This window comes from Magnolia sinica, chromosome 2 (genome assembly GCF_029962835.1).
Source record: "Magnolia sinica isolate HGM2019 chromosome 2, MsV1, whole genome shotgun sequence".
Taxonomy (NCBI): Eukaryota; Viridiplantae; Streptophyta; class Magnoliopsida; order Magnoliales; family Magnoliaceae; genus Magnolia; species Magnolia sinica.
In genome coordinates this window covers 75,125,116-75,145,376 of record NC_080574.1, presented here as the reverse complement: position 1 = coordinate 75,145,376, position 20,261 = coordinate 75,125,116, and the positions used below count along the sequence as shown (strand labels likewise).

At 40.5% G+C, this 20,261-nt stretch overlaps 1 non-coding gene across 1 annotated transcript; it reads right to left on the bottom strand.

Annotated features, from left to right (window-relative positions):
* Positions 1-16,253: 16,253 nt before the first annotated feature.
* Positions 16,254-16,360, bottom strand: LOC131238135 (small nucleolar RNA R71). Its single transcript, XR_009167548.1, has one exon. It is a non-coding gene; the product is annotated as a small nucleolar RNA R71 (small nucleolar RNA).
* Positions 16,361-20,261: the final 3,901 nt, after the last annotated feature.

Sequence of the window (20,261 nt, the reverse complement as noted above, 5' to 3'; positions counted from 1 at the left end):
CGATTCCGTTTATCAAGGCTGATTGTCGAGGCCGATTCTGATTATTGAGGCTAATTCCTTTTATCAAGGCCGATTCTGACTATCGAGGCTAATTCTGATTGTCGAGGCCGATTCCGATTATTAAGGCTGATTCCTTTTGTCAAGGCTGATTCCGACTGTCGAGGACGATTTTGATTGTCAAAGCTGATTCCAATTGTCGAGGCTGATTGTCGAGACCGATTCTTATTGTCAAGGCTGATTCCGATTGTTGAGGACCGATCCTTATATTACGGATTAGGTCTACTGTCCTTTTATGGACCTCACCATATTTAGGCCAATTATTAGTGTAAGACCCATATCCTAGTCCGTACTGTTCCGTCGACTCTTGTCATCCTTCCCGTTGAAGTTCGGCAATCCGTGACTTATAATCGATGTTTGCGTGTGACTCTAAGTCGTATCCTATAGATTTGAGTCAGCTTAATTCGAAACTTATACCATTGCGACCACCCCATCACCGCGGTTCCGATGCCACGTCTCGCGCACCAATCCGATACCCTGGAAGGGAGATGTGGGCCGGCGTTTATTTCGAAGAAAACACCACGCGTTTGTAATCCCAAGAGAATCTCTACATCATGTCACATCAATCAATCAATCAATCAATCACCTCATGTCAAGTATAAGAGCACCCATACTTCTTTTCTCCACAAGTCAAGCAACCACTAAGTCAACCAACCTCTCACCTCACCCATCACTCACCTCACATCCATCACCCATCACACTCTCTCCTTACAACCCTCTCTCTCTCATTTCTCAACACAAATTTCCAAGCAACAAAGAGGCCAAAAGAGTGGACGTCCAAGCCTTTCTAAGAGAGAAAAAGAGTGTTATGTGGCCCACTTTCCACCCCAAGATCCTTCATCCTAGCCATTCATTTCTCATCTTCCACCATCAAAGTGAGACACAAGGAGATCGACTTTCCAACGGACCAAGAAGATCGAACGGTGGGTGCTTCTATAGGCTAGATTTTCATGTTTTTATGATGGACCAAGTGAGGCCTACCGATTGATGGTATGGATCTCACTTTGGACCCTAGATGTGGCCGATGACATATCTTGATTCTCATAATCATTCCATGATGGGGCCATTCTCCATGGACCCCATCATGATGTTTACTTTCCTTGCATGGATAGGGTCATCTAGACCTTTCATTTTGGTGGAGAAAGGATCTCCACCGTTGATTTTGATCGGTGGGCCCATCTGTAATGGGACCCACTCGATGTATATTGTAAATCATACAAGGGAGGGCCCATAATGCCGGGGTCCCTCCATCACTCGATCTCTCTCTTTCTCTCCCTCTTTCCCCTTGTTGTTGGCCCCTTGATGTATGCATTTTATCCAAGACATCCACCTTCATGGGACCCACTTGATGGACGTGTAGGATCTACACCGTTCAAACCATGTGGGTCCTACCTTAGGGAGATGGGAAAACACAAATATCAGATTTATCTAGTGGGCCACATCCGTGTGGGACCCACCTTAATTGTGTGCAAACCGTCCAGGGACGCTGGACGTTTGCAAATGAAGTGTGAACGGCAGTGCTGTGTACTCATAGCAAACAGTTTTGGTTTTTTTTTAAAGACTTTTGGGTGGGCCACTCATGCAGGCCCCACCTTGATGTATGGCTTTGATCCACACCGTCCATCTGATTTCCCAAGTCATTTTAGGCGTTAAGCCAAAAAATGGGGCCAATCCGACTTTCTGGCGGGCCATAGCATAGAAAACATTAGTTTTCACCGTTGAAATCCACCTTGATATTTTGGTACCTCAAAATATACCGAATATTGGGCTTGATGGGTCTGTCTTGGGCCATAGACATTAACGGTTGGGTTGGATTTTACCAACATGGGCCCTACATGCGAAAAACCTCAGAAAAACTCTGTTTTCAAAATTTAAAAAAAATATAAGTAGGCAGCGCCTGCTGCTGCTGACGCAACAGCAGAACGCTGTTTTGTTTTGGTGGACGGGCAGCAGGGACCACGGTCCCATATGTGGGCCCCACCGTGATGTGTCTTGAACATCCACACCATGCACTTGATGGCCCCTTAGGGTAGTGGCCCCCCTCCAAAATTCAGCCGTATACATGGCTCAGGTGGCCCACATCATAGGAGATAGCGGTGATTGAACGGCTGTCATTAAACCCTTTTTGGGTATTACAGAAGTTTTGGGACAATATGAAATTTGTTTTTCCTTCCATCCAGGTCAGCGTGACCTTATCAATAAGTTGGACGACATTTAAACATTATGGTGGGCCCTACGTGGAACCCACAATGATGTATGTGTTTTATTCCCACCCTCCACGGACGGTGGAACCCACCATGGGGTATGTGTTTTATACATGCCATCCACCCATTCTACAGGGATAGTGGGTCCCGGTGCTGTTGACATCAGCAAGGTCTGTGGGACCCACCATGATGCACGTGGTGCATCCAAACTGTCCAGCCACTTTAAAAGCTCATTTTATGGCATGGGCTAAAAAAAGTAAGTCAGATCTAAAGTTCAAGTGGACCCCACCATTTAAAGTAGTGGACAATGACGCCCATCGTTCAAAATTTCTAAGGGGCCATAGTAGTTTCCTAATAAGCTGACAGTTACTTCCGCTCTATCTATCACTATGTTAGTTTCTGAACAGGTTGGATGGGAAATATATGTTATGGTGGGCCTTAGGAATTTTAATGGTGGAAATCATTATCACCACTTATAGTTTGGTGTGGCCCATTTGATATACATGGGGCCCGTTGGCGTGGCGCATCTTGATATACATGAGGCACATGTTGTGAGGCCCATTTGATGTATTGGCGGCCCATGGGTCGAGGCCCAATGGGATGTACATAAGGTCCATTGTATGTGTGATTCCACCATGGTTTGTGAAATTATATTTATGGCGGGCCATGCCTTGGGAGCAATGTTAGTTTGACGTCCACATTGTAAGAATAATGTTGGTTAAATGTCCGCATTATAACTCTCCCTAGGGCCCATTGATAGGCCCGTACTTATTGTGTGTAGGCCATTTAGGCCCATCTTCTTTGTGAGGATAGTTCATCACCATATAAAATGCTTAGTATAACTCCTTGATTCATGCCCATATGCATCATATGTATGCCTGATATGAGGAATGTTTGATTATAACATATGTCATTGGGCAAACTATTTACAGGACTCCTTATGAGACGGAGTGCCCACATTATCGCACCATACGCGCAGGATTGCTGCATGACTGGATAGTGTGACTCATGCATCTCGCATACATGTGACTTGATCATTGTACACCCTAACGACATCAGGGTCGTGGCCTCCACAAGCACATCGTGGATGGCTAAATGGGACACCAGAGATACTTGGTTCTAGCACTATGGGCACTTAGGATGTCCTTGGGTGAAAGTCCCAGAATCCTCCGAGGCCAGAAGATGCTCCAACGTCTAGACTGAGTGGAATATGAGCGTCGGTGCCTATACCATGAGGCTATGTCTCCCACTGTGTCATGGTCGGTTAGAAGGGCATGTGGCCTTATCCGCCCCAGTGAGGGGGCTGTAAGCTATGCTGAGTATGACCAGCTCGTAAATGGGTCCACTATCGACGAGCCGAGTAGGTATTGGCAGACTGCTGGCTAGGTGGATAGTGAGGTCTCTTCCACTCACTAGGCTGTGCAGCTAGGGAGGAGGCAGTTGGTGTGGAGTGTAATAGACCCCGGTGATTTCCCCAAAGAGAAACCATACTAATATGTGGACTTATTGAGCAGGAATTACATATCTACTCATTCATTCATTCACCATCCACTCGGGCTGGTGGTGCATAACTATTTATTATGTGTACCTTCGCATGGCTAGGATTTCGGTTGGGCGCACGACTAACCTGAGATCAGGAGTTTACCACATTAAGTCAGACTATCCAAATTTAAGTATGGGACTGGTTTACATAGAAGTCCCTTGTGGTGGACCCCGTAGCCTGCGATACTATGTACTATCATCCCGACTTCACATTCTAGCATGGTCATTTCATTCGCACCGCATATTACATTGCATCTGCAATACTTAGCATTTTGGGTTACTATATTTTTTGCACTTATATGGCCTAGATGAGGTTGATGGTATTCGTGGCTCATCAGGATTTGCATATTGCATTGCATCCTCAGCATTTGTTATTGTCTTATTATGTTTTGCATCGCATAGCCTTTGTACGGCTGATAGCACTCATGGACTTACCAGTATATTTCCGCTTACTCTGATATCGTATGATTCATGATCTTGTCAGTATTTCCTCTTATTCCGATGATGTATGATTTATGGGCTTTATGGTATACTTGGCACTTATCTTGTGCACACACTTTCACCACCCTCTAAGCTTTTGTAAGCTTATGCACGATAAATACGTGCAAGTGGCGTTAGGTTGCAGCAGTGTTGAGCTTGGAGCATTCAGCTGTCCTCTGGAGCTTTGATTTTGATATATGTATTTTCCTTTTAGCATTGTATTCAAATATTTATATTAGTGGATATGTGGTGATGATGTTACCTTTATGATTTGGGTATACTTGTGGTTATGCTTCTTATGAGACAAATGTACGTTGGAAAATCCTCCTTATAGGATCCTAAGATCAGAATCTAGCATATGAGTGCCAGAATCTAAGAATGGGGCACTACGGAGGCTGTCGGTGCCGGATTTGACGATCGAGAATTTTGTGAGCCCCGTTTCTGAGTTTGGGGTGTGATAATTGGCTACGACTGAGTTAGTATATGCACTTTTATGAACTAGCATAGCATTGTGATTATATGCTGCCTGTTGTAATTGTAAGAGGCCCATTGTAACCACATGAGGCCCATTGTGCGAGGCCCGTTGTGATTGTAAGAGGCCCATTGTAACCACGTGAGGCCCATTGTGACCATGTGGAGCCCATTGTGATTATAGGAGGCTCATTGTGATAGAATGAGGCCTATGGTGATTATATGAGGCCCATTGTGTGAGGCCCGTTGTGATTGTATGAGGCCCGTCGTGACTGATGAGGCCCATTGCGATGTGTGAGGCTCATTGTGATTGTGTGAGGTTGAGCATTGTTATGATTGATGATCATGCATGGCATACACCATGATTCATGCCTATACGCATCATCTGCATGTTTGTTATGAGATGTGGTTGACCATTGCATATGTCATTGGGCAGGTTGTTATGAGACTCCCTTATAGGCGGAGATTGTCTCACATGAGTGCACGGTATGCGCAAGATTGATGCATGACTGGATTGTGTATTGTGATTACTGTATGCCCTGACGACATCAGGGTCGTAGCCTCCACAGGCATGTCGTGGATGGCTAGATGGGACAGGAAATATTTAGTTCGAGCATCTGGGCACTTTGGATGTTTGTGGGTTACAGTCCCTAAACCTCTGAGTCTAAAAGACACCCCAACATCGAGACCGAGTGGATACATGAAAGCCGGAGTGTTAAATACCAGGAGGCCGCGTCTCCCACTATGTCGTGGTCGGTTGGGAGGGGGTCTGGCCTTACCCACCCGAGAGTAGGGGGCATAGCTAGGCTGAGTTTGACAAGCTCATGAATGAGTCCGCTATCGACATGTCGGGTAGATATTAGCTGACTACTGGCCAGGCGGATAGTGGGGTCTCTTCCGCTTGCATAGTCACACGTCAGTGGGCGGCGATTTGCATGTAGAGTGTACTAGACCCCGGTGATGATCCCATAGATGTACAGTACTGATTTGTGGACTGACTGGGCAGAAGTTATATACTCTGCATTATACTCATTCATTCATTCACTATCCACTCGGGCTGGTGGTGCGTAACTAATTGTTATGTGTACTTTCACAATGACCAGGATTTCGGTTGGGGTGTGCAACTAACTTGAGATCAAGAGCTTACCACATTGAGTCTATCTATCCAAATTTAGGTATGGGACTAGTTTGGATAGAAGCCCTTTGTGATAGGCCCCATAGCCTACGATACCACGTACTATCATCCCAACTTCACACCATAGCTTGGTCATCTCATTTACACCACATATTGCATATTACATTATATCATCGGCATATGGCATTTTGGTTTACTATGTTTCTGCATTCATATAACTTAGATGAGGCTGATGGTATTCACAACTCTTCAGAATTACATATGGTATTATATCATCGGTATCTGATATTTGACTCATTATGTTCCACATTGCATAACTGGCCTACATTACTTTCTCAGTATATGACATTGGCTTGTTATGTCATTTCATTGCATATCCTAGATTAGGTTGATGATATTTTTACAGGACTTGTCAGTACTTCTATTTACTCTGATATTGTTTGGTTCGTGGACTTACCAGTATTTCCATTTACTCTGATTTACATTCTGAGCATGCATATACTGCTCACACACTTACACCACCCTCTAAACTTTCTATAAGCTTATGCACGATAGATGCGTGCAGGTAACGTTAGGATGTAGTTGTAGCTGAGCAGGAGTAAGAGCGTGCAGCCGAGCTTTGTGAAGATTTTTATTATATGCATGTATTTTTCCCTTTCAGCATTGTGCTCAAATAATTATATTAGTAGATATGTGGTGATGATGTTGTTCTTGTGATTTGGGTATACTTATAGTTATGCTTCTTACGAGACAAATTCATATTGAAAATCCTCCTTGTAGGATCCTAGGATCAGAAACTGGCGTATAGTCGTTGGGAGTCGAGAATGAGGTGCTACGGAGGCTGTCAGCACCGGATTCGGCGATCGGGAGTTTTGTGAGCCCGGTTTCTGAGTTTGGGGCGTGACATCCTAGAGCATGAATTTCTAGAGAAAATTGTGGACATCAGCATAAAGTTTCTTTTTAATCTCCTGAGGTGTCCAAAGTACATATGATTCACTTGAGACAAAGAACATTTCAGAGTTAGCGCAACATGGTGAATCAGAGAGTATACGTAGATAAAATTCAGAGAAATTCTCAGTAGGTGATGTAGTCTCAACATATTCTGAAGTTTCAAACATCGGTTCAACTTTCAGCTCCTCCTCCCTTAATGGCAAACATTCAAGATCTGTGAAAGGAGGGGCTTCGGAATAAGGGTTCTCTCGGTCGGTGACAACCACTGAGGTATTGTTTAGCAAGGCATCCATTATTTCTTTTATTATGGGGATCATTTAAATCTACAAAATATGCCAAGCGATCTTTTAAAGAGTTGAGATAGTAAGTTGAGAGAGGCTCATTTTCCACATTGAGGTCTGTGATGATATGCCCAATGATTCTTTCGTCTTCTCTTAGAATGCAGGGAACATAATCTCTTGCTCTTCACCTTGGTGAGAGTCAATTGTCACCAGATACATCTCGCCCTGCCCTACATAGACAAATTGTGGATTAGTAGGCGCATTGATGTGAAGATTCTTTTCATTGCTACTACTCAGTAGAGGCACTACATCGTTAAGGGTTGATAGCTCAGATGATGGTCTTAACTGGGTGGTTTCAAATTTCAGAGTCATATCGAGCGACTCGTCCATCTCCCTAATCATATTATAATCTAAATTATGAGAGTGGTCTACACATGCCTTAAAAGAGCTGGAAAGGTCGATTGAAAGAGGCTCTTCCTCCCCATTGAAGCCAAGTGTATCATGTGAGTGAAGTGTGTCAGTATCATTATATTTGAAAGATACTCATGTTCCTTGATCTTTACTTTGGATAGTCATTGAGATCGACTTTTCAAAAAATTGAACCATATGATCATTAACAAAATTAAGTCTTATAATCTTTAGAGTATGTTTTGCTGGATGAGCTCTAGAGTTTGTGTGGAATTCTGAAGTGAATTCTCTTGGATCGTTTCTTTTTTGGATCTCAGAGGTATAAAACCCAAGAGAATTGTCACTATGATGCATTGTTGATTTAACTTCCCAATCTTGATGTTTCCACTAATCATAAGTAGGGAGTTGGGAATGAAGAATTGGATTGGGTTGAGGCTAGGGTGAACTAGTCTCCATTAGCTTATCGAGGCACAATACAAGCACTTTTATCATTTTTCTAATGCTAGCAAAATCGTCTGTGTAACCCTGAAGTGAATCCTTTTGGATCGTTTCTAGTTGGATTTCAAATGTAGAAGACCCAAGAGAATAGTCACTAAAATTAATTATTGGTTCATCTCTCTAATGTTGATGTTTCCACTGATTATATAGTTCTACGGGTCATAGGTGGGAGAGTCTGATGGTTGTTAGTACATATTATCATATATAATATAATCTCTCATTGTTTTCTTCTTGTCTGATGGGTGATAATAGTTCTCATTCCCATAATTATGATAACCCCAACAATCACGTACTGTTTTCTTAATCTGTGGGGTGTAATTATTCTCCTGCCTATAATCGCGTAAGGACTTCTTAATCGGTGGAGCATTGTATTCTGGTTGGTTCTCGATGATGGTTTTAGAAAATTTTTGAGACATAGGTTGTTTCCTAACATAATCAGACAGCCCTTCACAATTTCTCACATTCTCTAAAACTACCTCAGCATAATGACATTCCCACTCTTGCATATACATGGTGAAACCCTAATCCTAAAATAAAATAAAAGAAAAATCCTACAACAATATGGAAAGTAAGTAGAGGAAAAGTTATAAGGAGTTTATCAATTTGGAGAGTTCTATTTGAGGTTCTTACAAAACAGAAAACAATGTTAGTTTCTAACAATAAATCAGAAAAAACCCTAACCTAAAAACATAACAAAAAGTTAGTCTTTAAAAAAATAGTTTTTAAAAAAAAATAATTTCTAAATTTAGAAATAGAAAGAAAAGTTAGTTTCTAAAAATAAATTAGGAAAGTTTCTAAATTTGGAAATAGAAAGAAAAGTTATTTTCTATAAACAAATTAGAAAGAACCCTAACCTAAGAATAGAAAGTAAATAAATCTTAATCTTAACCTAATTCCAAAACTATTAAAATCCAGAAAATACAACCGTCAATCCCCGGCAATGGTGCCAAAAACTTGTTCACAACCACAAGTGTAGGGTCGCAATGTAGTAATAATCTCGGTAAGACCGACGTCGAATCCACAAGAATTGAAACTTATACGTTTCTAAAATTAACTAGAAGTAGAACTAGAAGAATATGTAAAACTAATTCTAAAGTATTTAAGAGAGTAATTGTGAATGGAGTAATTAAAACTAAGAATTTAAAGGTGGGAACTAGGGTGCCAAGCATCCACTTGTAGTGATCAAGGAGCCCTCTTGCTTGATTCAAGTAATACAATTAGAATTGGAGTCCTATCCTATCAAATTGAAAAATAGATCAATAAAACCAAATATGAACTTCCATTGACCTAATTCTCAATGAAGGAGAACTATGATAATTGGCAGGGATTCCATCACCAAATCATGCCCAGGAGACAATGGCAAACAATAGGATTTACCAATCACATAATCTCAAAGCAGGAGAATTGTGAAGATTAGGAAGGATTCCATCACCTTACCATACCTAAGGGACAATGGTGACCAACAAGACTTACTAATTTCACAATCTCAAATTAGAAAAAGAAGATACTCAAAGCTATTGCAGATATACTATAATTTGAGTCACAATAAACCATTAAAAACTGAAAGTATTCCTTAAATAAAATCCATGGAGATCAACATAAACATCAATTAAAGCAATAAAAATATCTCATCATGCTACAAGCTTCACCTCTTAGCCTTAGGTAAGAGGTTTAGCCAACCATAGACATGATTAGACCAAAGTTCTTTAGAAAAACATGAAAACAACTAAGGAAGAAGAAGAAAAACTCTTAGCGACGACTTCTCCACCCTTTTGCTCCACTCCTTAAATCCTAGAAGATGCCTAGGAACATCCTATGAAGTCATATCTATAGTTGTGGAACTCCAGCTTTCGCACCTAGTTGGAAAACTCTAGAAACCGCCTCAAATTTACAAAAATAGACTTCACTCTGCATAGTTTTCCAAAATAGACTTCAATCTGCGCAATTTCACAAAATGACCTAAAGTTTTAGAATATACTTTTTTACGACGATTTCAGGATTCATTTTCTTCAATTCAAATCTTTGATTCTCTTCATTCCTTAGTTTTCTTTGATCTTTCACATGTGAATTCTTCAATCTTGGTCTCCCAAGATCCATCCCCCGCCTTGGTGATTCTTAAGCATCAAATCCATGGTTTTAACACCCTTTTAATCCAAGCTCTTAAATTCAACTTGCAACACAAACATGAGTAAAATAGAACATGAAGTATTATTATGTTCATAAAACCAAGATATAAATGGGGGATAATATGCAATATTTGACCCTCAACACTGATATCCTTCTTTAGTCGGTAACCTGTGCTTAACTAAAGATCTATCTAATCTTTGCTTGTCGTGATAGCCCCAAGTGAAGCAGTCTGCGAATTCTTGTAATAACTTTAGCATTTTGTCCCGCTCAGGTAATCGTAACAGGTTGCTTATGAACGTGAGCCTCAAATCCTGATCTCTCCCTAGATTTACTTCGTCTAGCAGGTATTGGACTTGTGGTCGACGTTCTTCCACTTCCTCCAGCAAATCTTCTATTTCAAAACTATCTTCTTCAGCCGACTCATCTAGCTCGGCCAAGTTCACAAAAACTCCTTCATTGCCTCCTTTTTAAGCTGCCTTTAAGCATTTTTATCCAGGCCACAAAATTAGCCAAGCAAACTACGCCTTTAGCTGTCACAATCATGGTTACTCTTCGATAATGCAACTTACAACTGACCGATAAAGGGTTAAACCCTTTGGTTAGGTTTCATTTTCTTGGATCAGCGTAGCCTGAATTATATCTTCTAAGTTCTTCTTTATTGAAATACTCATCAGTCGTCCATACTTATTCCTTCCAGTGAACCTGACAGGCCCTATTTCCTTGCCATAGTAATAAGCTTCATTTGCATTTGATGTGGCTAAACAAGGCTTATTATTGACCAAAACGAGCTCGACCCTATTCTAATTACAAAAGATGACAAATTGGTGAAGAGATGAGCAAAAGAATGAATCAAATCTCTCCCTAACAAGGCATTGTAGCTTGACGAATTGTCAATTACAAATAATGGTGCCAAAACAGAATTAGTGCCTACTATAAGGTTGATTGGTAGAACATTGTGTGTATTAGTAATGTGGCTAGCAAAATTGCTAATAGTTACTTTAGAAGGGATCAAATTGACTGCGGTTTTCCCTAATTTGGCCATCATTCAATTTGGCAGTAAGTTCACTATGGCTACATTGTTCACCAAGATTCTAGTAACATGACATCTGTCTAAATGAGCTTAAATATATAACAGCTTAAGGTGCTGCATCATGTCAGTGGTGGGTCTATCGATAATTACTTTATCGATAGCCCCATTGATTGCTACAGTGACCGTGTCAGCGTGCAATGCCTTGCCTTGTTTTCCCTTCATCATAAGGGAGAGAAGCATGCTGAATAATAACTAGGGAAACATGTTCTTCTGCATCGCCAGGCATTCTGTTTGGTTGAGTTTCTCTTGCCTGAAAGTTGGACGGCAAAGTGAGCACCATATTACAAAGAAATATTGTCGGTGGCAGTGAACCAAACACAATACTACTACCGAAACCTTACCCCCCTAGTGTATCAGACTCGATCTCATTAATCTGACTAGGGATTTTATTCCTTGTGGAGTCGATCATCGAATCGACCATTATATCCTCTGGCCTATCCACAGTAAGCGTGAATTCACCGGGCAACGGTTCTTCTGAAAGGAAGTAATCCTCACCAAAATAATTTGACAAGTTGTTGGTAATGTCTTCTTCTTTAAACTCGCCTGATGTTTCAGTATTTTTGAGAGTAGCTTTGCTCCCCTGACCGATAGGCAGAGCAATAGCTTCGACCGTATTCACTATTATCTGTTCCTCTGGTTAAGGAATTTTCAGAATGGATGTGGTAGCTTGGGTTCTGGCCGAAGCATATTTTCGTTCTCCTTTCCCTCTCTTCTCATTGCAACCCTATTTCTCTGCCAATGGCGTTTCTGAGTTCTGGTTAGATTTTTTGGTACCATTGGGAATTTTGGGCGTGTAAGCCACTTCCATACCCTTCTCGTGTAATGGGTGGTATGACCATCCTAGTCGAGGGCGATCTCCAATGTAGCTGACGATTAGCCTCTACTTGCCCCAGTCACTGATGATTTCAATTGTTGCCTTTATTGTGATTTTCCCATCCGGGATGGACTTTAGTTCGCCAAGGGATCACTCGGGTGCAACGGTCACATAAACAATGGTTCTTTTGCCCATGTGTCTCCTGATACTAAGATGTCCACTGTTATCTGGGGACATATTGACTGTTCGTTCTGCGCAGACTTCCTGAACCGAGTTCAATTTTCGGTCGAGGTCGATACTTCAAGTTAGCTATGATCGTGTTTATGTCCATGCTAGCTGGAAATAGATCGGTATCAATCAGCATGACTTCTTTATCGGTATCAATTAACATGACTTCTTTTTCTTTTTCCAGAAATTTTAACAATCTGTGATCGATGTATTCCTAAATAAGATTCCTAAAAATAATGCATTTGTTAGTGAAATGGGAACGAGATCCATGCCATTTACAATTGTCAACCTTCTTGAGTTCCTCGGTCGAAGGTATCTTGTGATTAATAGGAACTTTGATGAACTTGGTTTCTAAAATGAAATCAAAAATTTCAGAAGAGGGTGAGCTCTCAGTCTTAGAGGGAGGGGGTGAATAGGATTATGCTAAATAAAAATAAAATGCGGAATATAAAAGAAGATAGCTGAAATAAATTACAATCTCAATTGCAACAGTATTGAAAGGTTGATACAAACGTTGTTCAAAGGACAACCTTACACTAAAAACCATAGTTTATGGTAGGACAACTGATCAGGGTCAAATATTGCATATCAGACCCCAGTAATTACCAGATTTTACGTATATGAAAATGCTTAATAGAGTATTTTAATTGTATTTTTGTTACAGAATGAAGTCAGGAGCGTTAATTGAAAATTGATGTTAAAGGCATGGATTTCATGATCCAAAGTCTCCAGAGCACGGGATGGACTCCAGGGAATCAATAATGAAGATTTTACACGCCTGAGATCTGAGGAAAGCAAGCCAAAGGGGCCCGAAAAGGGTCCAGAATGCAAGATCACATGGTTCCCGCTATCCGATCAGTTCGAAACTTCATACATGGGATGAGGGCCGTAAATTAACCGTACATATTAAATTTCAGCCATTGAAGAGCTCGGGAAGTGGTCTAACGGCCAGATCAGCCCTTTAATTCATTAAGTGGGGCCCGCTGGATATCTGGATATACATCAATTTTGGTCCTGACGGTGGAAATAATATGAGAAAAAGGATGGACGGTGCGGATTTCTTGAAATCATCACAGTGGACCTATATCTATAGCGTGTGTACACAGTGCACATGTGCACTGCTTGAGCACCGAACGGACTAAAGTCGGTCAGCAGCGCTGACCCGACTTTCTTATTTCAAAAACGGAGATTTCCGTTTCAGCGCGCGTAACGGACGGAAATCCGTTTTTTACGGACCGCTGTCCCACCTGTAGCACGTACGGTTAATCTAAACCGTTCATCGTGTAGAAGGGCTCAATATCTACAAAACCATGTTTTCCGTTTATGCTCATGCGTGCACACATGCGTGATACAAAGGCCACAAACAGGCCGTCTTGTGACGTTCAAAACTGATTTTGTTCTGATTTCTTCTCTAGGCCGTGTCAATGGACGTTCAAAACTATCCATCTTTGAACGAAATCTCGTCCTCTATCCAATGGACGGGGTGGATTTCTCCAAAAATGCTTATGTGGGGCCCACCGAGCATCACAGCGCCGGACGTGCGAAGGCTTACGCACGTCCGCGAAGAGCCGACTCCCCGCCGGTTGTGGCCCACCATCCCCGATCAGATGTAAGATCTGATCCGTCCACCGTGTAGAGGGCATTGAGAGAACCACACGCACGTCGCTATTTCAAGCCCATGCGTACACATGTGTGCGGTGCAGAGGCCAAAAGTAGACTGCCCCGGGCGTTCAAAATTGATCTTTTTGTATTTTCTTCTCGGGCCGCACTAATGGACCTTCAAAACTACCTATTCTTGACTGAAATTCGTCCTGAATCCAATGGACGGGTTAGATTTTCCAGAAAATGCCTCTGCTGGGGCCCACCGGTCACGGCTGCGAAAAATTGCACTTCGAGTCCTTCTACGACTCGCCACCGACCCCAGCCATCCAGCCTATAAAAGGGGAGTTTTGGACGTGGGAAAGGTATTCAGAACGAGATTCCAGATCTGGAGCAAGGAAGAGAAGAAATAGAAGAAAGATAATAAATAAGAGAGAGATCGATTGGTTTGGTGTTTATTTTTTATTAATTTTTTTTAATATTTTTCATGATTTTTTTGGGTCACTAATCTCTCTGGTAGGGCTGAGATGAAGCCCCTAATTTGATTAGCTCTTGTATTGGTTGATTTACTTTGAATTTCAATTAATTTGTTTCTTTCTTTAAGTGGGCTTTATGGGTTTAAATTCTATACTTCTCCATCTATGAACTTGACCAAAGTATATATATGGATGTTGTTTGGATGCTTGTTATAGGTGCTTGTGTCTGACCAAGAACAAGTTTCCTATAGAGGAAGAAACAGGATGCTTTAATGAATTGTACATCCCTTATGCCCGACTAAGGATATGGGATATATCATTCATGGCATTGCTTAAAGGAATTAGACAGTCTGTATGCCCGATTAAGGACACAGATTGTGCTTTCTCTATTTAAGTGGTATCAATCTAGATCAAGGTGAATCAACAGACAAAACAAGGGTTAGGATAATTAGGGGTGGATTCGAAAGTCCTAGTGCTCTCTCTCTGATTGAATTTTCTTCCCTGTTCTTAATTAATTGTTTTTCATAAAATTGTGCTTAGTAATTCATTCCATTATTTGTTGGATTAGTTAAGGAGAATCATATATTTGAATTGTGACGACCAGTCCTCGTGGGAACGATCTCGTAATACGTACCGTATCTACATCTGATTCGTATACTTGCGAGTTTAAAAATCATTTAAATCATGTTGGTTTAAATAAAACAACAAGTTTTTGGCGCCGTTGCCGGGGACTGTTTCGTTCCAAATTGGATTTAGGATTCTCTCTTATCATAATTCATAGTCTTAGGTTTTTTGACTAACTTTAGGTTAAAATTTTTTTTTTTTTTTAACTAACCTATTTCCTGTTTTGTAGGGACCTGACATAAACTACTACTTTGGTAATCTCTTTCCAATTTTTCTATTTTTTTTTTTTTCTAATTTCTATTTTTAGAATTAAGGTTTTTTTTAGAAAGTTTCTATTTCCAGGCTATTTTATTTATTTTTAGAAATTTCCTATTTTCTAATTCTAGATTTTGATTCTTCTTTCAAGTAACTTTCTCTTTTCTAGTTTAGGTTTTATTATTTTTTTTTAAGGGGTCTTTAGGTTTTATTTATTTATTTATTTTTTTTATTTTATAGGAAGTTTCTCTCTTATTTTCTAATTTCCTAATTTTTTTATTTTATTTTATTTTATTTTATTCTTTTCTTTTTTTTTTTTAGAAATTAACCGTTGCTTAGGATTTTTTCTAGCATTATTTTAGTAAATTTAATTTATTTTTGTTTTCTTTTTGTTTATAGGAATTAAGGAAGGAAGCTGCTAAATAACATTGTCTTCAAAAGGAGGAGCTCTTCTTCAGACATCAATCATCTCCTTTTCTGGGTTCTTTCTTCCCATTCTCATTTACATAATTTTAACTTGTTTTAGAATCTCACAGTTTATGCTAGGACGTAGATCTCTGGATTTAGAACTAGCACCGTTTGATCCTGAGATTGAAAGAACAATTCGTGAAAGATTGAGAAATAATTCTGTTGAAATGGCGAATGAGACTGAAGTTAAAGCTCTCAAAGATTATTCAGCTCCTGTCCAATTTAATGCGCCTTCATGCATAGTGTTGCCAACCACTACGGCAGCACACTTTGAACTTAAACCTGGAGTCATACAATTGTTGCCATCCTTTTATGGATTGGACAAGGAGGACCCATATCATCATGTGAAGGAATTCTTAAACATTTGCTCCACCTTTAAGTTCCAAAACTTCTCAGACGATTCGATCCGCCTACGCCTGTTTCCTTTTTCCTTGAAGGATAAGGCGAAAGCATGGTTGAATTCTCTAGAAGTTGGATCTATCACTACATGGGACCAACTGTCTAAGAAGTTCTTAAACAAGTTCTTCCCCGTTCACAAAACCAATGCCCTCCGTAGAGAAATCACTAACTTCACACAAAAAGAGGGCGAGCACTTTCATGAATGTTGGGAAAGATGGAAGGACTTGCTTCTTAAATGTCCTCACCATGGTTTTGAGAAGTGGCAACAAGTTCAATACTTCTATGACGGTCTGACACCACAGAACCGTCGCATGGTTGATGCCACCAGTGGAGGGTCATTCATGACCAAAAGTGATGTCGAAGCGTGGAACTTCTTTGAAACTTTGTGCGAAAATTCCCAGCAATGGGATTATTCAAATAGAGGTGATAGAAGTCCCCAACAACAAAAGAGAGGTGGTATATATGAGATAGGAGTCATACCAGAGCTAAGTGCCAAGCTTGATAACCTGACAAAGAAAGTTGATGCTCTGGTATTGAATAATGGACCACCACAAACAGCTCAAGTCGAGGCATATGCCACATGTTCCAGTCCTGCCCATCCTATGCAGTCTTGTCCATCTGGTGCAGCATTTCCAGAACTTCTCTCTGAACAAGTTCATGCTATGAACACTTTTCAAAAATCTGGGAATGATCCTTACTCGAACACATACAACCCAGGGTGGGCTAGACATCCAAATTTCTCTTGGGCAAAAGGACCACAACAAGGAGGACCATCTGGAAATCCTCCCATGCAACCGCACCTCCATGTTGTCAGTCAACACCCTCATCATTGTCCACTATATCAACAACTGCCTACACAATATAGGAAACCATCTCTTGAGGATACACTCCATCTTTTCATGCAGAGTTCTCTCCAATTCCAAAAAGACACCCAACAAACCTTACTGGCCAACCAGCAAAGCTTACATGCAAATGCACAATCCATTGCCAAGCTGGAAGTACAAATGGGTCAACTAGCTGCCACATTGAGTGAGAGAGAGAAGGGCAAGTTCCCTAGCCAACCCGAGGCTAATCCAAAGGGACAGTATGAGATTGGCTCTAATTCCAACCAAGGGCAATATCATGAACAGGCCAAATCGATCACTACCCTTAGGTTAGGCAAGCAGATTGATAACAGAATAGAGATGCCTAGGGATGAATCAAATTCTAAAACAGAAGATCAAGATGAAGCAGAGAGCCATACCAATGCATCCAAAGTCCAAAAGCTCTCTGACTCTCCAAGAGCCACTAATGTGCCACCTTATGTGCCCAAAGCACCCTTTCCTCAACGTCTGGCACCAATAAAGAAAAGAAATAACTTTGATGAAATCTTGGATGTGTTTCAAAAAGTGCAAGTCAACATCCCGTTGCTTGACGCTATCAAGCAAGTCCCTGCTTACGCTAAGTTTCTTAAAGATTTATGCACTCAAAAGCGTAAGCAGAATGTTCATAAGAAAGTCTTCCTTGCAGAGCAGCTCAGCTCCATGATTCAACATAACACCCCTCCTAAATTTAGGGATCCAGGAGCTCCCACCATTTCTTGCGGCATAGGAGATCATAAGATCGGGAAGGCATTACTTGATTTAGGAGCGAGTGTCAATTTGTTACCATATTCAGTCTATGAGCAGCTAGGACTTGGTGAGTTGAAACCGACTAAGGTAACATTACAACTAGCTGATAGATCTGTCAAGGTGCCCCGGGGTATTATTGAAGATGTGTTAATCCAGGTTGATAAATTTTATTTTCCAGTGGATTTCATAGTTATAGATACTCAGCCTGTCCAGAATCTTCATAGTCAGATCCCAGTCATTTTGGGTCGTCCATTTTTGGCCACATCTAATGCTATTATCAATTGCAGGAATGGAGTTATGAAATTGTCCTTTGGTAACATGAATATTAAACTCAATGTTTTTAATGCAGGACAACAACCCTCAGATTTGGATGACATATTTGAAGTGGACATGATCGAGAGCCTTGTGCAGGACTCCTTCCGTACATCTTTTGAAGACCCTCTTGAGACCTGCTTAGCACAATCGGGCATGGATTTTGACATTGATAGTCCCATCCATGAAGTCAATGCATTGCTCGACTCTACTCCTATATTGGAGACTGAAAAATGGAGAGCGAAAGTGGAACCTCTCCATCCCTCTGAGACTCTTCTTGACAGCATAGCTTCCGACTCTGAGAAGACAAAGGCGAGCAGGCTGCTTAATGTTCTTAGAGCATATAAGGCAACAATTGAACGGAAGATAGTGGAAATACAGGGAGTATGCCCCACGATATGTATGGATCATGCTGTGGAAATGTCGCATAACATGCAAAGGAAGCGTGATCCTAACATAGAAGAAGTCGTTCGAGCAGAAGTCCTTAAATTATTTGACGACAGTGTTAGTTGCCTTCAGATAGCACAGTTCATGGGAACTCACATCACTTGTCTGGGATCGGTTAATGAAAGTGTTGAGGTAATTTCTTTGGCGGACCCCGGTTATAAAGATTATTTCATTCATGGTCCGTTCTTGTCTGGCTGAAGACGTTAAACTTAGCGCTCATGGGAGGCAACCCAGCCTTTTGCTTTATTGTATTGCTTTTTATTTCATTCATTTTCATTTTTCTTAGTTAGTTACTTCAATGTTTGTGGGTAACATTACTGCAAACCCTCACGAGACTACAACTCGTCCACTAGGGGTAACCTAGGGGTTTAAAGGCTTGTTGCATGCGCTAAATGCAATCGAGAGCACCTGCGAAAGTGGTATAGGTAGGATCTTCTTTTGTTTTTCTTTTTTGTTATTTTTGCTTATGTTGATTTCTCTCTTGTGCTAACTCGCTTTTACATTGAAAATTTTCACAAATTTTGAGAAAGCTTCTTGATTCTCCATCCAGGTATTGTCTTTTCATCACTCCTCTTTTATTCTCGTTGTCTCATGTGCATTACTTGTTTATTTCTAATACATTGAGGACAATGTAGATTTTCGGTTGGGGGTGGGAGATTAGGGTACCTAATCAGTATTTTCTTAGTCCTGAGGAAAATTTGTGAAAATTTTAAAATTTTTACAAAATTTCTATTGAATTCAAAATGACTTTGAAGGATAGTTGTGATTTTAACATTATAAGATACCTGATGTTGGTAACTAATGACTCTTAGATTCGGCCATCTGCTTGATTTCACAGTCAATTTTGAATTGTTAATCCATGATTAGACGTTGTGAACATTGATTGAGTCATGATTTTACATATCACATCTCGCTTGCACATTAAGTTTTGGTTCGATAACTGAATGATTAACTTGGTAAAAAGAAGAATTAAAAGGCTAAGTCACATAATCTTCACCATAGGTTTGCTCCCTATAGGTATAGATTTGATTCTCCATAGTTGACTTATAAAAAATGAGGCGACGAGTTTTCGCCATAGGTTTGCTCCCTATAGGTAAGAACTTGATTCCCCTCATTTGCATTACTGCTCATAAAGAAAATCAAAGGCTGGTAAAATTAAAAATTAATCTGTGAGATAAGTGTTGGTTTCAAGCTTGGTTGTCACGAATTACCAATGATATCATGAGATTGACAATTGGATCTCTTAATGTTTGTAAGTCGAGATTACACTTTACATTCATGGAGCTCGATGTTCAGAAATGTTCTAATTAATGGATTAATATGTTGAACTCGATGATGAAGTTTACTGTGAGCTTGATTTCAGGAGAAAATTCTACTTACCATTCATGAATCTTAGAATTTTCACATCTCAGTTGTCTGTTCACAAGTTACTTGAGTTACAGGAATCATCTTTTATTTCTAAAATTATTTTTCGCATACTTTCCTCGGGACTAGCAAAATGCTGGTTGGGGGTTGTGATCAGGGTCAAATATTGCATATCAGACCCCAGTAATTACCAGATTTTACTTTTATGAAAATGCTTAATAGAGTATTTTAATTGTATTTTTGTTACAGGATGAAGTCAGGAGCGTTAATTGAAAATTGATGTTAAAGGCATGGATTTCATGATCCAAAGTCTCCAGAGCACGGGATGGACTCCAGAGAACCACTAATGAAGATTTTACATGCCTGAGATCTGAGGAAAGCAAGCCAAAGGGGCCCGAAAAGGGTCCATAATGCAAGATC